The sequence below is a fragment of the Rhineura floridana genome, chromosome 5 (genome assembly GCF_030035675.1).
Source record: "Rhineura floridana isolate rRhiFlo1 chromosome 5, rRhiFlo1.hap2, whole genome shotgun sequence".
Lineage (NCBI taxonomy): Eukaryota > Metazoa > Chordata > Lepidosauria > Squamata > Rhineuridae > Rhineura > Rhineura floridana.
This window is the reverse complement of record NC_084484.1, coordinates 102,003,705-102,019,832: the sequence shown is the minus strand read 5'-3', so window position 1 is coordinate 102,019,832 and position 16,128 is coordinate 102,003,705. Positions and strand designations below refer to the sequence as shown.

Below are 16,128 nucleotides of genomic sequence, written 5' to 3'. Positions count from 1 at the left end.
TTTTCATGGCAATGCACAAAACACTCAAGAGACAATCCACAGTTTAAAGTCTAAAACAAGAATTAAAAAATCCAGACCTGTCGATTTTTTTCTGTCCGTGGTCACATATTTTGTTGAAATTAATTTAAAATCAGCCATGTTCACAGAGTACCTGTAATCCTATTACTGACTTAACCCCATTTTACTGACTTGGACCCTCATTTTCTGCAGTATAAACATTTAAAAAATTCATGGCTGATTTTTAATTAACTTAAGAAAATTAATGTTGAAATCTATGATAGTGTGGGCATGCTCAGTAAGAACCAACTGTGAGTGTTCTTAACAGCAGACTAACAGCCGTCTGGCAGGGTCAGCTTTGGTTTCAATTTGGGTGGGGGCTTTCCCTCTGCCCAGTGCCTACTCACCCAATTTCCTCCGCTCCCTCCCCCTCCTCCTTACTCCTTTCTCCCTCCTCCTCTTCTCTCCACTTCTCTCTCTACCCCATCCTTCCACCCCTCCTCCTCCTCCCCTTTCTTCTTCCCCCTTTTCTCCCCTCCCCCAGGCCAGTTTCACCTATCCTAAGCATGACTGTGCAGGAGTAAATCCCATTGAACCCAATAAGCATGCAAATGATCAAACCAGTTCTCCCCTTCCCCCTGCTCCCATACCTCCTCCTCCCCCTTGTCCTCCCTCTCTCCTCCTCCTCCTCCTCCCAGGTAAACATGAGAATAGGGCTAATGTAAAATGTGCATACATTCAATACTGATGACATATGTGCAGGCATGCTTAGTAAGGACAAACTGTCAGTGCTCTAAAAACCAGACTAACAGCTGTTTAGCTTGGCTAATCAGGGTCAGCTTTAGTTTACATTTGCATGGGAGACTACAGGTGTCTGCTGTAGAATAAAAAGGTGGGGGAAAGCCAGAAAAATAACAATACTGTTAACAATGCTTTCCTTTGGAAAGAAAAGGGACTTTGTCTCTGCCCAGTGCCCACCCTCCCAATCTCCTCCCTTACCTCCCCCACTCCTCTCCTCTCGTCCCCCCTCCTCCCCCCTCCTCTCCCCTCTCCCTTCCTTCCTCCCCCTTCCCCCCCCCAGGTCAGTTTCACTTATCCCAAGCATGATTGCACAGGAGTAAATCCCACTGAATTCAATGAACATGCAAATAATCAAACCCGCCTTCCCCCTCTCCTCCCCCCACCTGCTCCCACTTCCCCTCCTTCTCCTCCCTTTCTCTCCACCTCCTCTCTTCTCCCTCTCCTTCCCCCTGCTGTCCCTGCTTCCCTCCTCCTCCCTGGTCAGTTTCACCTATCCTAAGCATGAATGCAGGGGAGCAAATCCCATTGAACTCAATAGGCATGGAAATAATGAAACCATTCTGATCCATAATGGAAATAATAAAACCATTCCTCTTGTACAGGATCCCATTTCTTACCTCCTGGATTAAAAAGCAGAAAAATTCACTAATAGGCAAAAAACCCTAGTAGTTCAAGAATGTATATATAGCCAACAGATATTTCTATCAAACTTTAAAAAGCAGGGAAATTGGCAGCTATACTGATTGCACCAGTGGAGTAGAAAACCTGACCTCCTTTCTGAGATATTGTACTGCCCTACACATTTGTAAAAATGCAAACAATTTGGGTTGGTCTTTCACAGTCCAATCCACTTCCTGTGTAGCTTGGAAGAATTTGGAAACATGTGCCTCTGAGCATATTTCACACATTATTCATCCTTGAAATCTGTGTCAAAAGTATTTTTATTATTCTCAAAGCCTTTTTATTGGTCAGTGTCATATGATGGTGAAAACAGTCTTTTGTGTTTCACACTGGAGGTATTCTATTAACAATTTAATCTGAAACTGCAGTTTTGATGTACAGTCGAACTGATTACAATAGGTTGCTACTTAAGCAATTAATCTAGCTGTTGGAAAAAACAAATTTGGCCTGCCCGATTCATGTGTTCAGCCTGCTGTGCTTAAACCAAGGGTGGGCATGGTCAATTAAAAACCGAGAGCACACCTAGAAATTTGCTAGAATATATTTCATCTTCCACTGTTTAACTTGTGCAAACTGAAGGTAGAGACACTTACTGTTCTGCTGGTTTCAGAGCATCTCCACCTTTCTTTTCTGAAAATGGGGGCACATAACCTTAGTCAAACCCTACCCCTTTTTATTGTAATACTGGTGGGATCATCTTGCGTATGTTTTTAAAAATTTGCTTCAAACAGATTTTGCAACTGATCAACAGATCAACCCGATCCCTTTCCAGGTGTGGCCAATGGAAACACTTCGCTGTAGGCGACTAGTGTGCTCACAGCCTGAGACATTCCTCATGTCCACTGGAGACTGTTCTGCAGAAGGTGTCAGTGCCATTACTCCACAATTATTTTTGTAGTGAAAATTTTGCAAAGTGTTGCTGTACTTCACATATTCACAGAAATAGAAACAAAAGAAAATGATTTCCTATAGGAAACTTTACTAAAATTGCAAAGTCAGGTCTCCTGCTCCCCTGGTGCATTCACTATAGCTGCCCAATTTCCCTGCTTTTTAAAGTTTGATAGAAATATCTGTTGGCTATGGGTACATTCTTAAACTGAAGGGTTTGCCTATTAGTGAATAGCATTAGAGTTGTCAAGGCTCATCTTCAATAAAGTTTATTTTCTAATCCTGATCCACTTTCCATACAAGTGGAGACATATCTGACTTCCCAACTTGTCAGTGGGCACTTACTCATCAACAAAACAGAGGGCTAAAGAGGGTACAGATTTGCATAAAATGTACATACCCTAATTTACATATTTAGATACAAATTTTAAAATAATTATTATAACTGAAATAGAAATATATGTCCCCATAGTCTGTGCTCAGGTGATCTGTCTACTTGCTCAGTCTGCTGTGCAGATGATAACTGTTGCTGGGCAACTTCAAGGCTCCTGCCCTCCCTTTATTTATTGTTATTATTATTTATTTAATTTGTATCCCACCCTTCCTCCCAGCAGGAGCCCAGGGCGGCAAACAAGGCACTAAAAACACTTTAAAACATCATAAAAACAAATCTTAAAATACATTAAGACAAAACAGCGTTAAAAACATTTAAAAAACTGTTTAAAAAGGGTTAAAAACATTATTAAAAAATTAAGCAATTCTGACACAGACACAGACTGGGATAGCTCTCAACTTAAAAGGCTTGTTGAAAAAGAAAAGTCTTCAAAAGGCGCTGAAAAGATAGCAGAGATGGCACCTGCCTAATATTCAAAGGGAGGGAATTCTATAGGGTAGGTGCTGCCACACAAAAGGTCCGTTTCCTATATTGTACAGAACGAACCTCCAGATAAGATGGTATCTGATCTTTAGACCAAACTTAGAACTGTGCAGCCCTTCAAACAGATGACAACTTCAAGCAGACGATTGACCTCTGACAGCCCTTCCAACAGAGGACTGTCTTCTGTAAAGTAGTACAAGTGCCCACACTAGTCAGACCCCATTCAGGTATTCAAGCTTGGTTTGCGTAAAGAGCTATTTCAGGTACTCTTTAGGTTCTACAAAAGTGTGTCCAACTCTTCTTTTTAAAAGAAGAGGTCAAGAGAAGGGCAGGGGGAGTGAGACCCTGTTATTCTTACTTGATCTCTCAGCAGCTTTTGATACCATTGACCATGGTATCCTTCTGGGCCGACTTGGTGAGATGGGTATTGGAGGCACTGCTTTACATTGGTTCCAAGTTCCAATCCTGTCTCTAGGGTCGCTCTCAGAGAATAGCATTGGGTGACTGTCTTTTGGCCCCCCGGCAGTTGTGCTGTGGGGTGCCGAAGGGTACCATCTTGTCCCCCATGCTGTTTAATAGCTATATGAAGCCCTTGGGAGCGGTCATCAGGAGATCTGGGGTGAGGTGTCAGCAGTATGCTGACGATACCCAGCTCTATTTCTCCATAACATCTGAATCAGGAGACAGGCACCATCTCTGTTATCTTTTTGATGCCTATTGAAGACCTTCCTCTTTCAACAAGCCTTTTAAGTTGAGAAGTATCCCAGTCTGCATCTGTGTTGGAATTGCTTTTTAATAATAATAATAATAATAATAATAATAATAATTTAATTTTTGTGTTGCCTATCTGGCCAAAGCCACTCTAGGTGACGTACACAATTAAATTCCAGTAAATTACAATTTAAAATACAATTTAAAATACATAGCAATACAATACAGTCGACAATAAAGGATTAAATTACAGCATAAAACAGTATGTAAACAACGGGCATTCAGTAATAGTGATAAGAAGCTTAGCCCACCCCGGAGGTCCCGAAGGCCTGTCCAAAGAGCCAGGTTTTTAATGCTCGGCGAAATGCATCCAGGGAAGGGGCATGTCGAAGATCGAACGGGAGGGAGTTCCAGAGAGTGGGGGCCGCCACTGAAAATGCCCTCTCCCTAGTTCCCACCAACCTAGCTGTTTTCGTTGGTGGTACTGAGAGAAGGCCCTGTGTGGCTGATCTAGTCAGGCGGCTAGGTTGGTGGTACTGGAGGTGCTCCTTCAGGTAAACTGGGCCGAGACCGTATAGGGCTTTAAAGGTTAATACCAACACCTTGAATTGGGCCCGGAAAGCAACTGGAAGCCAGTGTAGATGAACTAACAGCGGTGTAATGTGATCACGGCGGCGGCTATCTGTAAGCAGACGGGCCGCCGCATTTTGTATCAGCTGTAGTTTCCGGGTCGTTTTCAAGGGTAGCCCCACGCAGAGCGCATTGCAGTAGTCCAGTCGAGAGGTGACCAGGGCATGCACTACCAGTGGGAGCTGATGAGCAGGGAGGTAGGGTTGCAGCCTCCGTATCAGGTGTAGCTGATACCAAGCTGCCCGGCTCACTGCCGAAATCTGAGCCTCCATGGACAGCTTGGAATCAAGAATAACCCCGAGGCTGCGGACCTGATCCTTCAGGGGCAATCTTACCCCATTGAGTTCCAGGTCAACAATACCCAACTTTCCCCTGTCACCCACAAGCAGTACCTCGGTTTTATCAGGATTGAGCTTCAGCCTGTTTCTTCCCATCCATCCACTCACGGATTCCAGGCACTTGGACAAGGTCTCCACAGCCAACTCCGGTGAAGATTTAAACGAGAGATAGAGCTGCGTGTCATCAGCATATTGGTGACACCGCAGCCCAAATCTCCTGATGATGCCACCCAGCGGTTTTAAATAGATGTTAAATAGTATGGGAGAGAGAATAGAACCCTGTGGCACTCCACAAGTGAGAGGCCAAAGGTCTGAAATCTCATCCCCCAATGCTACCTGTTGATGCCTGTCAGAGAGAAAGGAACAGAACCACTGTACAACAGTGCCTCCTATTCCCAACCCTCCCAGGCGATCTAACAGGATACCGTGGTCAACGGTATCAAAAGCCGCTGAGAGATCCAGGAGGACAAGGAAGGTGAATTCTCCCCTATCCATAGCCCTCCTCATATCATCAACCAAAGCGACCAAGGCTGTTTCAGTACCATGTCCAGTCCTGAAACCCGACTGGTATGGATCCAAATAATCCGTTTCCTCCAAGTGTGCTGACAGCTGATTTGCTACCACTCGCTCAATGATCTTGCCCAAGAATGGTAAATTCGAAATACGCTCTTAAACCTTATTTAAAATGTTTTTCATCTTAGAAAATGTCTTGAAAGCTTTTTTTAAGAAATGTTTTTAAATATGTTTTGTTTTAATGTGTTTTAAAGTTTGTTTTTATGATGGTTTAAAGTTTTTAGTGCTTTTGTTTGCTGCCCTGGGCTCCTGCTGGGAGGAAGGGCGGGATATAAATAAAATAATAAATATATAAATATATAAAGCAGATAGGAAGTCTGCCCTATATACAGTCTTTCAAGAAATTCCATGGTGATTCTGTTTTTTAAAAAAACTTGAGGGTGACATTTTCTTGTCAAACAGTATTCTAGTATTTTAGGCTGCTTGTGCATACTTATTTGGTAGGAAGTTTCATTGAACAAAGCAGGACTTACTTCCAATTAAGCATACATAAGATTGAGCTGCACATCGTGGACTACAATAAAACGTCTTAAATCAAAGCCAACTGATTCCCCCCTGCCCAGAGCTTGGAAGTAACTAGTTACAAGTAACGAATTACTTGTAATTCATTACTTTTTTGAGTAACGAGTGGGTAATTCCTTTACATTTTTATTGTAATAGAACTAGGAGTAATTTTACTACTTTTGTGGAGTAATTGTAATGGTTCCAGAATTACTTTTGGGCATTACTTGGGGGGGAGCAGGGGAAGTCTTCTGCTCCTCTGATTTGTGGATGAAAATCATGTGCCTCAAACTGGGCTTCTGTGCAGTGCCTCTCTTTCCTCATGCTCTGTGGGTGGGTAGGAGGCGATGAGGGAGGAGGCGGAGAGTGAGACGGGGTGGAGTGGAAAATTTTAAAAAAACAAAAACAGTTAGTGGTGGTGAAGAATGGAGTGGAGGGGAAAAGGATCCAGAGGTCAAGAACATGGATAAAGGAGGAGAAGGAGGCAGCAGCAGAATGGAGATAAAGAACTGTGGAGGTGAAAGATGACGACCAATCCAACACGGTCACATTTGACTTCAAAAGAGGAAACTTCACAAAAATGAGGGGATTGGTAAAAAGAAAGCTGAAAAACAAAGTCCAGAGGGTCACATCACTCGAAAATGCTTGGAAGTTGTTTAAAAACACTATATTTGAAGCTCAACTGGAGTGCATACCGCAGATCAGAAAAGGTACCGCCAGGGCCAAGAAGATGCCAGCATGGTTAACGAGCAAAGTCAAGGAAGCTCTTAGAGGCAAAAAGTCTTCCTTCAGAAAATGGAAGTCTTGTCCGAATGAAGAAAATAAAAAAGAACACAAACTCTGGCAAAAGAAATGCAAGAAGACAATAAGCGATGCTAAAAAAGAATTTGAGGAGCACATTGCTAAGAACATAAAAACCAACAACAAAAAATTCTATAAATACATTCAAAGCAGGAGACCATCTAGGGAGACAATTGGACCCTTGGATGATAAGGGAGTCAAAGGTGTACTAAAGAACGATAAGGAGATTGCAGAGAAGCTAAATGAATTCTTTGCATCTGTCTTCACAGATAGGGGAGATCCCTGAACCTGAACTAACATTTGCAGGAAGGGATTCTGAGGAACTGAGACAAATAGTGGTAACGAGAGAGGAAGTTCTAAGCTTAATGGACAATATAAAAACTGACAAATCACCGGGCCCGGATGGCATCCACCCGAGAGTTCTCAAAGAACTCAAAGGTGAAATTGCTGATCTGCTAACTAAAATATGTAACTTGTCCCTTGGGTCCTCCTCCGTGCCTGAGGACTGGAAAGTGGCAAATGTAATGCCAATCTTCAAAAAGGGATCCAGAGGGGATCCCAGAAATTACAGGCCAGTTAGCTTAACTTCTGTCCCTGGAAAACTGGTAGAAAGTATTATTAAAGCTAGATTAACTAAGCACATAGAAGAACAAGCCTTGCTGAAGCAGAGCCAGCATGGCTTCTGCAAGGGAAAGTCCTGTCTCAGTAACCTATTAGAATTATTTGAGAGTGTCAACAAGCATATAGATAGAGGTGATCCAGTGGACATAGTGTACTTAGACTTTCAAAAAGCGTTTGACAAGGTACCTCACCAAAGGCTTCTGAGGAAGCTTAGCAGTCATGGAATAAGAGGAGAGGTCCTCTTGTGGATAAGAAATTGGTTAAGAAGCAGAAAGCAGAGAGTAGGAATAAACAGACAGTTCTCCCAATGGAGGGCTGTAGAAAGTGGAGTCCCTCAAGGATCGGTATTGGGACCTGTACTTTTCAACTTGTTCATTAATGACCTAGAATTAGGAGTGAGCAGTGAAGTGGCCAAGTTTGCTGATGACACTAAATTGTTCAGGGTTGTTAAAACAAAAAGGGATTGCGAAGAGCTCCAAAAAGACCTCTCCAAACTGAGTGAATGGGCGGAAAAATGGCAAATGCAATTCAATATAAACAAGTGTAAAATTATGCATATTGGAGCAAAAAATCTTAATTTCACATATACGCTCATGGGGTCTGAACTGGCGGTGACCGACCAGGAGAGAGACCTCGGGGTTGTAGTGGACAGCACGATGAAAATGTCGACCCAGTGTGCGGCAGCTGTAAAAAAGGCAAATTCCATGCTAGCGATAATTAGGAAAGGTATTGAAAATAAAACAGCCGATATCATAATGCCGTTGTATAAATCTATGGTGCGGCCGCATTTGGAATACTGTGTACAGTTCTGGTCGCCTCATCTCAAAAAGGATATTATAGAGTTGGAAAAGGTTCAGAAGAGGGCAACCAGAATGATCAAGGGGATGGAGCGACTCCCTTACGAGGAAAGGTTGCAGCATTTGGGGCTTTTTAGTTTAGAGAAAAGGCGGGTCAGAGGAGACATGATAGAAGTGTATAAAATTATGCATGGCATTGAGAAAGTGGATAGAGAAAAGTTCTTCTCCCTCTCTCATAATACTAGAACTCGTGGACATTCAAAGAAACTGAATGTTGGAAGATTCAGGACAGACAAAAGGAAGTACTTCTTTACTCAGCGCATAGTTAAACTATGGAATTTGCTCCCACAAGATGCAGTAATGGCCACCAGCTTGGATGGCTTTAAAAGAAGATTAGACAAATTCATGGAGGACAGGGCTATCAATGGCTACTAGCTGTGATGGCTGTGCTCTGCCACCCTAGTCAGAGGCAGCATGCTTCTGAAAACCAGTTGCTGGAAGCCTCAGGAGGGGAGAGTGTTCCTGCACTCGGGTCCTGCTTGCGGGCTTCCCCCAGGCACCTGGTTGGCCACTGTGAGAACAGGATGCTGGACTAGATGGGCCACTGGCCTGATCCAGCAGGCTCTTCTTATGTTCTTATGAGTGAGTGAGTGAGAGTGTGTGTGTGAGAGAGAGAGAGGGAGAGAGAATACTGTGTTTGCACTTGGCACACAAAGTGGCCTCCACCACCCTCTCTGGCTACTGTGCTGCATTTGCAGTATTTTAACTTTTTTGCATCTCAGGGGAAAATGTTTGCTTGAGTGAGTGTCCCTTAGTTGGTGGCAGGGCAGGGTCTGGGAGGTGGCTAAGTGAGAGAGATTATGCTTGCTGGCTGAGTGGGAGGGGTTGCACTTGGTTTGATGTGCTAAGATCTGAGTAGTGGCCTCTGCTTCCCTCCCCACCACCCTTACCAGTGGAGAGACCACCATTGCTATCTTATGAATAAAAATAATTATTCTACTATCTCTGTATGTGTTTGTTTATTTTTAATGTTGTTTTAGGCTACTTATATGTGCAGCAGCCAAGGCCAGCACCTTGTAGGCGTTTTTTTAAAGTAACTGAAATGTAACTGTAGTGATTACTTTGAAGGAAAAATAAAGTAATCAGTTACTTTCAGAGCAATTGCAATTGTAACAGTAATTACTACTTTTGGGGCCACGTAGCTGTAACTGTAATTTATTACTTTTTAAAAGTAATCTTCCAAGCTCTGCCCCCGCCCCCAAGGAAATGGAAGACTGCATAGCATTCCAAACATCAAATGGGTCTTTGACCATTTTTACTCATAACATACCTACACTCCAGTTGCTATTAATAATAATAATAAAAAAATCTTGAGGGATGTTTTTTAAAAACACCAGTTTATGGATTAGGCAGTGAAAATCAGGTATCTGGTGTGGTAAGATAAGTAAGAATATAAGGCTGCAGCCCTATATGCACTCCATGGGACATATTTCTGAGTAGACATGCAAAGGATTGTGTTTAAGTGTACAAGTCCATGCACACTTAAGAGTTAAATCCAACTGAACTGGATGGTACTATTTCTGAACAAACAAGCATAGCACAGGCTGCACTTTCTCCAGAAGCCCATGGAGATTTTAGCTAGGAGATACAGCGAAGCCTGTATAAAGTTCACACCAGCTGCATTTGCTATATGCACTCTAAAATGTACTAAATATCAGTTACAGCTACATGTTTGATATTTATGAGTGGGGGTGGTGGACTGTATACAATTAAAACATGTAATAAGAAATCTGCAGATGTAGAGTGAAAATTATATACTTCTATATGATAAATAATACAACTGATTATTTAAATTCAATTGATTATTTGCATTCCAATGTTTGAAACACAATTTATGAAAAATCACTACAAAATAATATACACTAAATCCTCAGCCCCAAATCCAAGACACTTCTGTTGAAAAGATATCCTGGTATCCATGTTTAGCACTGGAGCAATGCAATGGGATTTATTTCCAGGTAAATGCATTTAGGACTGTTATACAATAGCAAAAGTATCAGAAGATACTGGCTGGTTTTAAGGAAGTCACTCCCCTAGAACTTGTGGCTAATACTATGACACCCAATGTACTTACTGTGATCTAGATAGCAGCAATCTGGACAGAGCGATTTTCTAATAGGCAGGCAAAAAAGAAAGAAAGAGCAGCTTACAATCGTATGCCTATCAAAGCCCTACTGACAAGGTTATATGAGTGACCAATGAACAGAAGAGATCTGTTTGGCATGGAAAAAGAGGGTGGTTACAACTGTTAATTTATATGAATTTTCTAGGCTAGATAAAATCCTGGTCTTTAGTAAAGAAACCAACATTTAAAAAACTGCCTGTCCTTTCCTTACAAAGACTGGGATCCAAAGAAACATGCAAATACTTCTGCACGTCCAAGAGGCCATTGGGCTTATGTCTCTCAAAGAACACTGCCCCCCCAATGCCACTTGGCAAGCAATTTTTGAAAAGCAGGGATATACCTCCCAAAATGTCTTTTTAAAAAAGTTTTAAATTGTTTTAGGCAAATGAAACCAGAACTGTCACTAGAAGCTAAAATGATGAAACTGAGGTTATCATACTTTGGACACATCATGAGAAGACATGATTCATGAGAAAATACAATATTGCTGGGAAAAACAGAAGGGAGTAGAAAAAGAGGAAGGCCAAACAAGAGATGGATTGATTCCATAATGGAAGCCACAGACCTGAACTTAGAAGATCTGAACAGGATGGTTCATGACAGATACTGTTGGAGGTCACTGATTCATAGGGTCGCCATAAGTCGTAATTGACTTGAAGACACATAACAACAACATTTGTATTGAAAATTACTAAAGGTATCCATAATATTATATCCTCACTAAAACAAGTTATCTACATAAAACTGAACAGCTGAGCTGGTGATTTAGAAAGACACCTAATCAAAATGGATTTATGCCCATCCTAGGATCTCTGTGCATGGAATACTTTTTGCAGTCGAAAGGGCTTTTATCCTGCTCTTAAATGTGCCAACGTTATGCACTGCATTGCAAATGAAACAATATGGTCAGTATACTTTCGATACGGGAAGCATTCCAAGAATCTACTAGTTTTGTATCGAAGAAGAAACCAGAAACAAAGAAGAGGAAGCTCAGATCCTTTTTTCTTAATCCTTCAAATAAGGGTCAGAGTTGAAACCAGGGCTGTGGAGTTGGAGTCATAAGCAATTTTGGGTGGAGTCGGAGGAAATGTACCAACTCCAACTTCAAAATAAATTTTGATTGACAATTTTTTTAAAATATAAATTCAAAATGTCAAAGAAGCTCCCATGAAGTCAGCTGTAGTTGAGCATTTCACCATAACTCAAGATGGAAAACATTTTGTGTGTCAGTGTATGACACAGGACCCAGGTGAAGACAAATGCTGCGATGCCAAGATCAGTGCATATTCAGGCAGCGATAAAAATGCTCCTATGAGAGCTTCCAATTTAAAAAGACATTTACAGCTCTTTCCAGGGCTGTAGAGTTGGAAGCAATTTTGGGTGGAGTCGGACAGTAGAAAAATAGAGGAGTCGGAGTTGAAGGTTTGGCGTACCGACTCCACAGCCCTGGTTGAAACCACACAATATGAAAAAAAAACACTTGGCAATATGTACTTTTAGAGGTAAGGAAAGAGACAATCAACCATCAGTAGCATTTTAAATAACTCTTGGTTGAGGTCAAAAGTTTTTGCAACCCTCTAGCTGTACAAAGATAGTTGGTAATAATGTGTTTTGACCTCGCAGTCATATATCAGTGTCTAGTGGGTCAGTCTGTCTAACTAGACAAATAATTATTCTAGGCCCATAAGGAGGCACTAAACAGTACCAGGAACCGCTGGCTATGATCCATGCCTCCATGGTCAGAGGCAGTATAGGCAGTATGCTTCTGAATACCAGTTGCTGAAAACCTCAGGTGCAGAAGAACACTGCTGCTCTTGGGTCCTGCTTGTGGACGTCCCATAGGTATCTGGTTGGTCACAGTGAGAACAGGGTTTTGGATTAGATGGGCCACTGGCCTGATCCAGCAGGCTCTTCTTATGTTCTTATTACCTAATATGAAGGAAAAGTGTGTGGGTGGGGAAAGAGAAACTAAGCACCGTAGAATTCTCTAGCCAGGACCACACAACCGTCTGGTTCAGATGTCACAACCACTACAGCTTGGCCATTCAGAATGGGCTTCACACTCACGTGCATCCTTCTCTTCCATACACTGATTGTTTTCCTCGATTTCTAGTTTGCACTAACTATAGGTTATTGTTATGTGAATAACTACAGATCCTAGTTTGCCTCTGCTGCAGTATGGGAAACCCAGTTCTAACTGTGCTTTCCAGTTCTTCTTTGGAGGCAAGCCATGGCTTGTGGGAAATATAAGTTGCCTGGTTCAGATATCATAGCATACTATGTTTACCTCAAATTAGGATGTGCAGAAAGGAATCTCAGCACATGAGCAAGAAGCCCATTCATGAAGGGCAAGTTATGGTTTGGTCATGGCATCTGAACAAAGCTAGTATGTAAGCTCGTCCTCAGTGTTAAAGACAAAAAGGAAATAAGTCTAATTAGAAGACAAGTCAGCTGGAGTGGTTGCCCACTCCACCACTGGAGAAACCACAAAGGTTTCCTCTACTCCTTTTGGTCATAAAAGAAAAATATAATGTTTGCAAATGGCCCAAACTTTCTTTGACATCAGCAGCACAACCTGCTGCCAGATTGTGTAATACTCCTGTTTTACCATGGGATAAGTAATAACAGGAGGGAGGCGGTTCTGGTACACTCCCCCTGAAATAACTGGTGCACAGTCTGGAGGTAATTGAGTTCTGTCGCTGAAGGCTTGTGACCTCAGTGGCACAGAGTACCTGTAAGCAGCTAAGGTGGTTTGTCAGCTGCAGCCATTCCTGGATAGGGCTAGCTTACCTACAGTACTCCATGCTCTGATAACCTCTTGGGTGGACAACTGTAATGCATTATGCATGGGGGTGCCCTTGAAGATGGTACAGAAGCTTCAAATAGCTCAGAATTTGGCTGCAAGAATTCTGTCTGGTATGGGTAGGTCAAGTCATATTGCACCAATTTTTACAGAATTTACCCTGACTGCCTATTAGCTTCTGGGTCCAATTCAAGGTGCTGGAGCTTAATTTTGAAGCCCTGAAAGGCTTCAAACCCAAATACAGGTTCTTATGTTGTTCTGATAGTATATTAAGATCTTCAGCTCAGGCCTTTCTCCAAGTGCCATCACTTGCTGAAATGTGTTATGCTTGCACCGAAGGCCTTTTATGTGGTGCTGCCCTGACTCTGGAACACATTCTCTGAGAAATTTTTCACTGGCATCAACATTACAACATTCTCAGCACCGAGTTAAGATTTTCTTCTTTGTGCGGGGTATTTTATATTTGCTTCTGGTTTGCTTTTAGCAGTTGTTTTTAGCTTCCGTTGTTTTATGGTAGGATTAGGTTTTGTTTTTATTTTATTGAAGTGTTATTATTGCACACCGCTCTATGATGTCTGGATGAGGGTAGTTTAGAATGTTTAAATAAATAAATACTGCTATTCAGAAACAAGTATACTGCATGCATCTCTCCAAATGCAACTGATGTTTGGATTACTAAGCAAATTATATGGTTGAAAAGCAGTGGAACCAAGAAAAGTACCCTAAATCCACAGCCTTTAAAATAACTTGAAGTATGTCTGATAACGTAAATGATCCCAACACCATAGTTACTATGAAGTACCAGAAGTCTGCAGAAAGACCTGAAATGGGGCATTCTGGGGGCGGGGTTGAGCCGGCCCAGAGCCAATCCCACTGCTGTCCCTTGATGGCATCGAGCCTGATTTGGGCCTCCAGGCTGTTGCAACCTTGAACAGACTTTTGCCTCTCCACCCCACCTTGCCTTGGTCAGCGCGGGCAACGGGGCTGCAGCTGTGATGGTGGCTGTGCTGCTCTGTCACACTCTGATGCTAGTTGGCAGAGGTTTGGATTGCTCTGCCAGAACCATTCACAGACTTCTTCCCTACTCAGAACCACAGCTTGCACAAATCCATATGTACATGTTCTTCCACCTGCATATTTAGTAAGAAATGGCTAGAGACACTGGAAATGTCAACAGATTTATAATGCTTGTCTATCTTTGCAGGGCTGGGGAACTGATATCTCCCCCTGTGAAAGTGAGGGAGAAATAATAGGAGTGGCAACTTTGCAACAAAATTATAAGAATGCTGCCAGAAAAGGAACAGAATAAGTCGGTGACAAATTAAAGATACTTCTAGTGAAAACTTATTTTAGTATCGCATCTTTGGATAACATGTCTGAAATTTATGAATATCATCCAGTTGTAGTGCAACAACCTGATTTAGCACTTCTTGATCAGGGCTGTTAAGACATTCATCAAAAGCTCAGTAAAAGAGGGATGAACAAAGGGCCCAAGGGAAACCCCTTACAAACATGTTGGCATTCCCGTTATAAGATGCATCTTGGAACTTCTTATTTACAGTAGAGTTTTCTCTTAGCTGCTGCAAGTCCTGAAGCAAACAAACCTGATTACAACCTGGAGCAAACATGCATAGGATTGTTCTGTAAGAATTTTCTTTTCTCCACTGTTAAATCAGGCCTAAACCCCAGTATGACCTCGGAACTCTGGCACTCCAAGTCCTCCCACTAGATATAACAGCAGCCTTGCAAAGCATGAAACATCCATAAAATTGTACTTAGGAATTAAGTTACATCTTTACTTAAGCTGCTCACATCCTATTATTGCTCATTTTTATTTGATAGCACCTCAGAACTTTTTCCATGTCCAAGGAAGCATGGTTGATCCCCAATGTAAACTATTTCCCCATTTTGTTTTTTTAAAAAGGGATCCGTTCACTATCTGTGAGGAACACATAATACATGCATTACAAATAATGCTGATTAAACTTTTAAAAAAAGTTTACGTTGCAAACTTTACAATATACAGAATACATTAATCTTAAAAAAAACTCACCAGACATTTAAAAAGTATGCAAAACTCCATTCATACAAATGTTAACATTCTTGGGGGTTACAGTTCACTGTTGTTGGCATCTTTGCTTGCCTTATAGTTATCTAGCTGAAATGGAAGCACCCCGCGAGAAACACAATATTATTCCGAACGCGGTTCTTGTAGGTAATGTAAGAAAGCCATTTAAAAACTCAGAAAAACAGCAAGGCAAAACACGTGGTCCCTAAAATCTGAAAAATAAACTCCTCTCGCTGCGAGATCAGGGCAACACCTCTACAACATACTCTAAGGAAGCAAATCACATTCACTTGTTGTTAATCGATATTCTCTTTTCCCTAAAGAGAAAGCAAAAACTTACTTTTCGACAGGCAGCTTTTAAAAAATGGGCATGCCGTTTCCCAGAAGATACGCTAAATACTACATCTCCCAGAACGCTTTAGTTCCTGCATTCTTTAACTCCTTGCAGGAAAGAAGAAAAGGAATGGATTTGGTTATACAGGAAGGGATTTCGTTTAATACATACGGCTAAATAGTATCATGAGAATCTGACCAGATCTGTATAACAGCGTTTTGAAAATAAAAAACGTAGATGTTGGGTTTACAAGTAGATTTGCATAAATGGATCCTGGTTATTATAGCAAACATCCAACGTTACTAATAAACTACAGAAGAGTAGATCGAATTCCACGACTTAAATTTAGGATGAGTTGCATAATACAAGCAACCAGTTTATCTCGCATTTATTTATTTATTTGGTCCAAAGTGTATTATAGACTGTAGTTCTGTAAACCCGAGGCTCAACTCTGTCTAGAAACAACCATTCTGATCTGGAACCTTCCTTTCTGTCCTTGATGCATGAGGACACTTTTGCAAT

The 16,128-nt window shown here is 41.7% G+C and overlaps 1 protein-coding gene across 3 annotated transcripts in view; it reads right to left on the bottom strand.

Annotated features, from left to right (window-relative positions):
- GART (phosphoribosylglycinamide formyltransferase, phosphoribosylglycinamide synthetase, phosphoribosylaminoimidazole synthetase) overlaps nt 1-15,708 on the bottom strand; it is a 68,972-nt gene extending 53,264 nt beyond the window's left edge. Inside the window, exon 1 of one of the 3 annotated variants that reach the window (XM_061627772.1) lies at nt 15,613-15,708. The gene's annotated coding sequence lies outside the window, so the exon portion shown is untranslated. Of the gene's footprint in view, nt 1-10,350; nt 10,459-15,257; nt 15,434-15,612 lie in introns of those variants that run through there. The other 2 variants (XM_061627773.1, XM_061627771.1) reach the window with 2 other exon arrangements.
- Nucleotides 15,709-16,128: the final 420 nt, after the last annotated feature.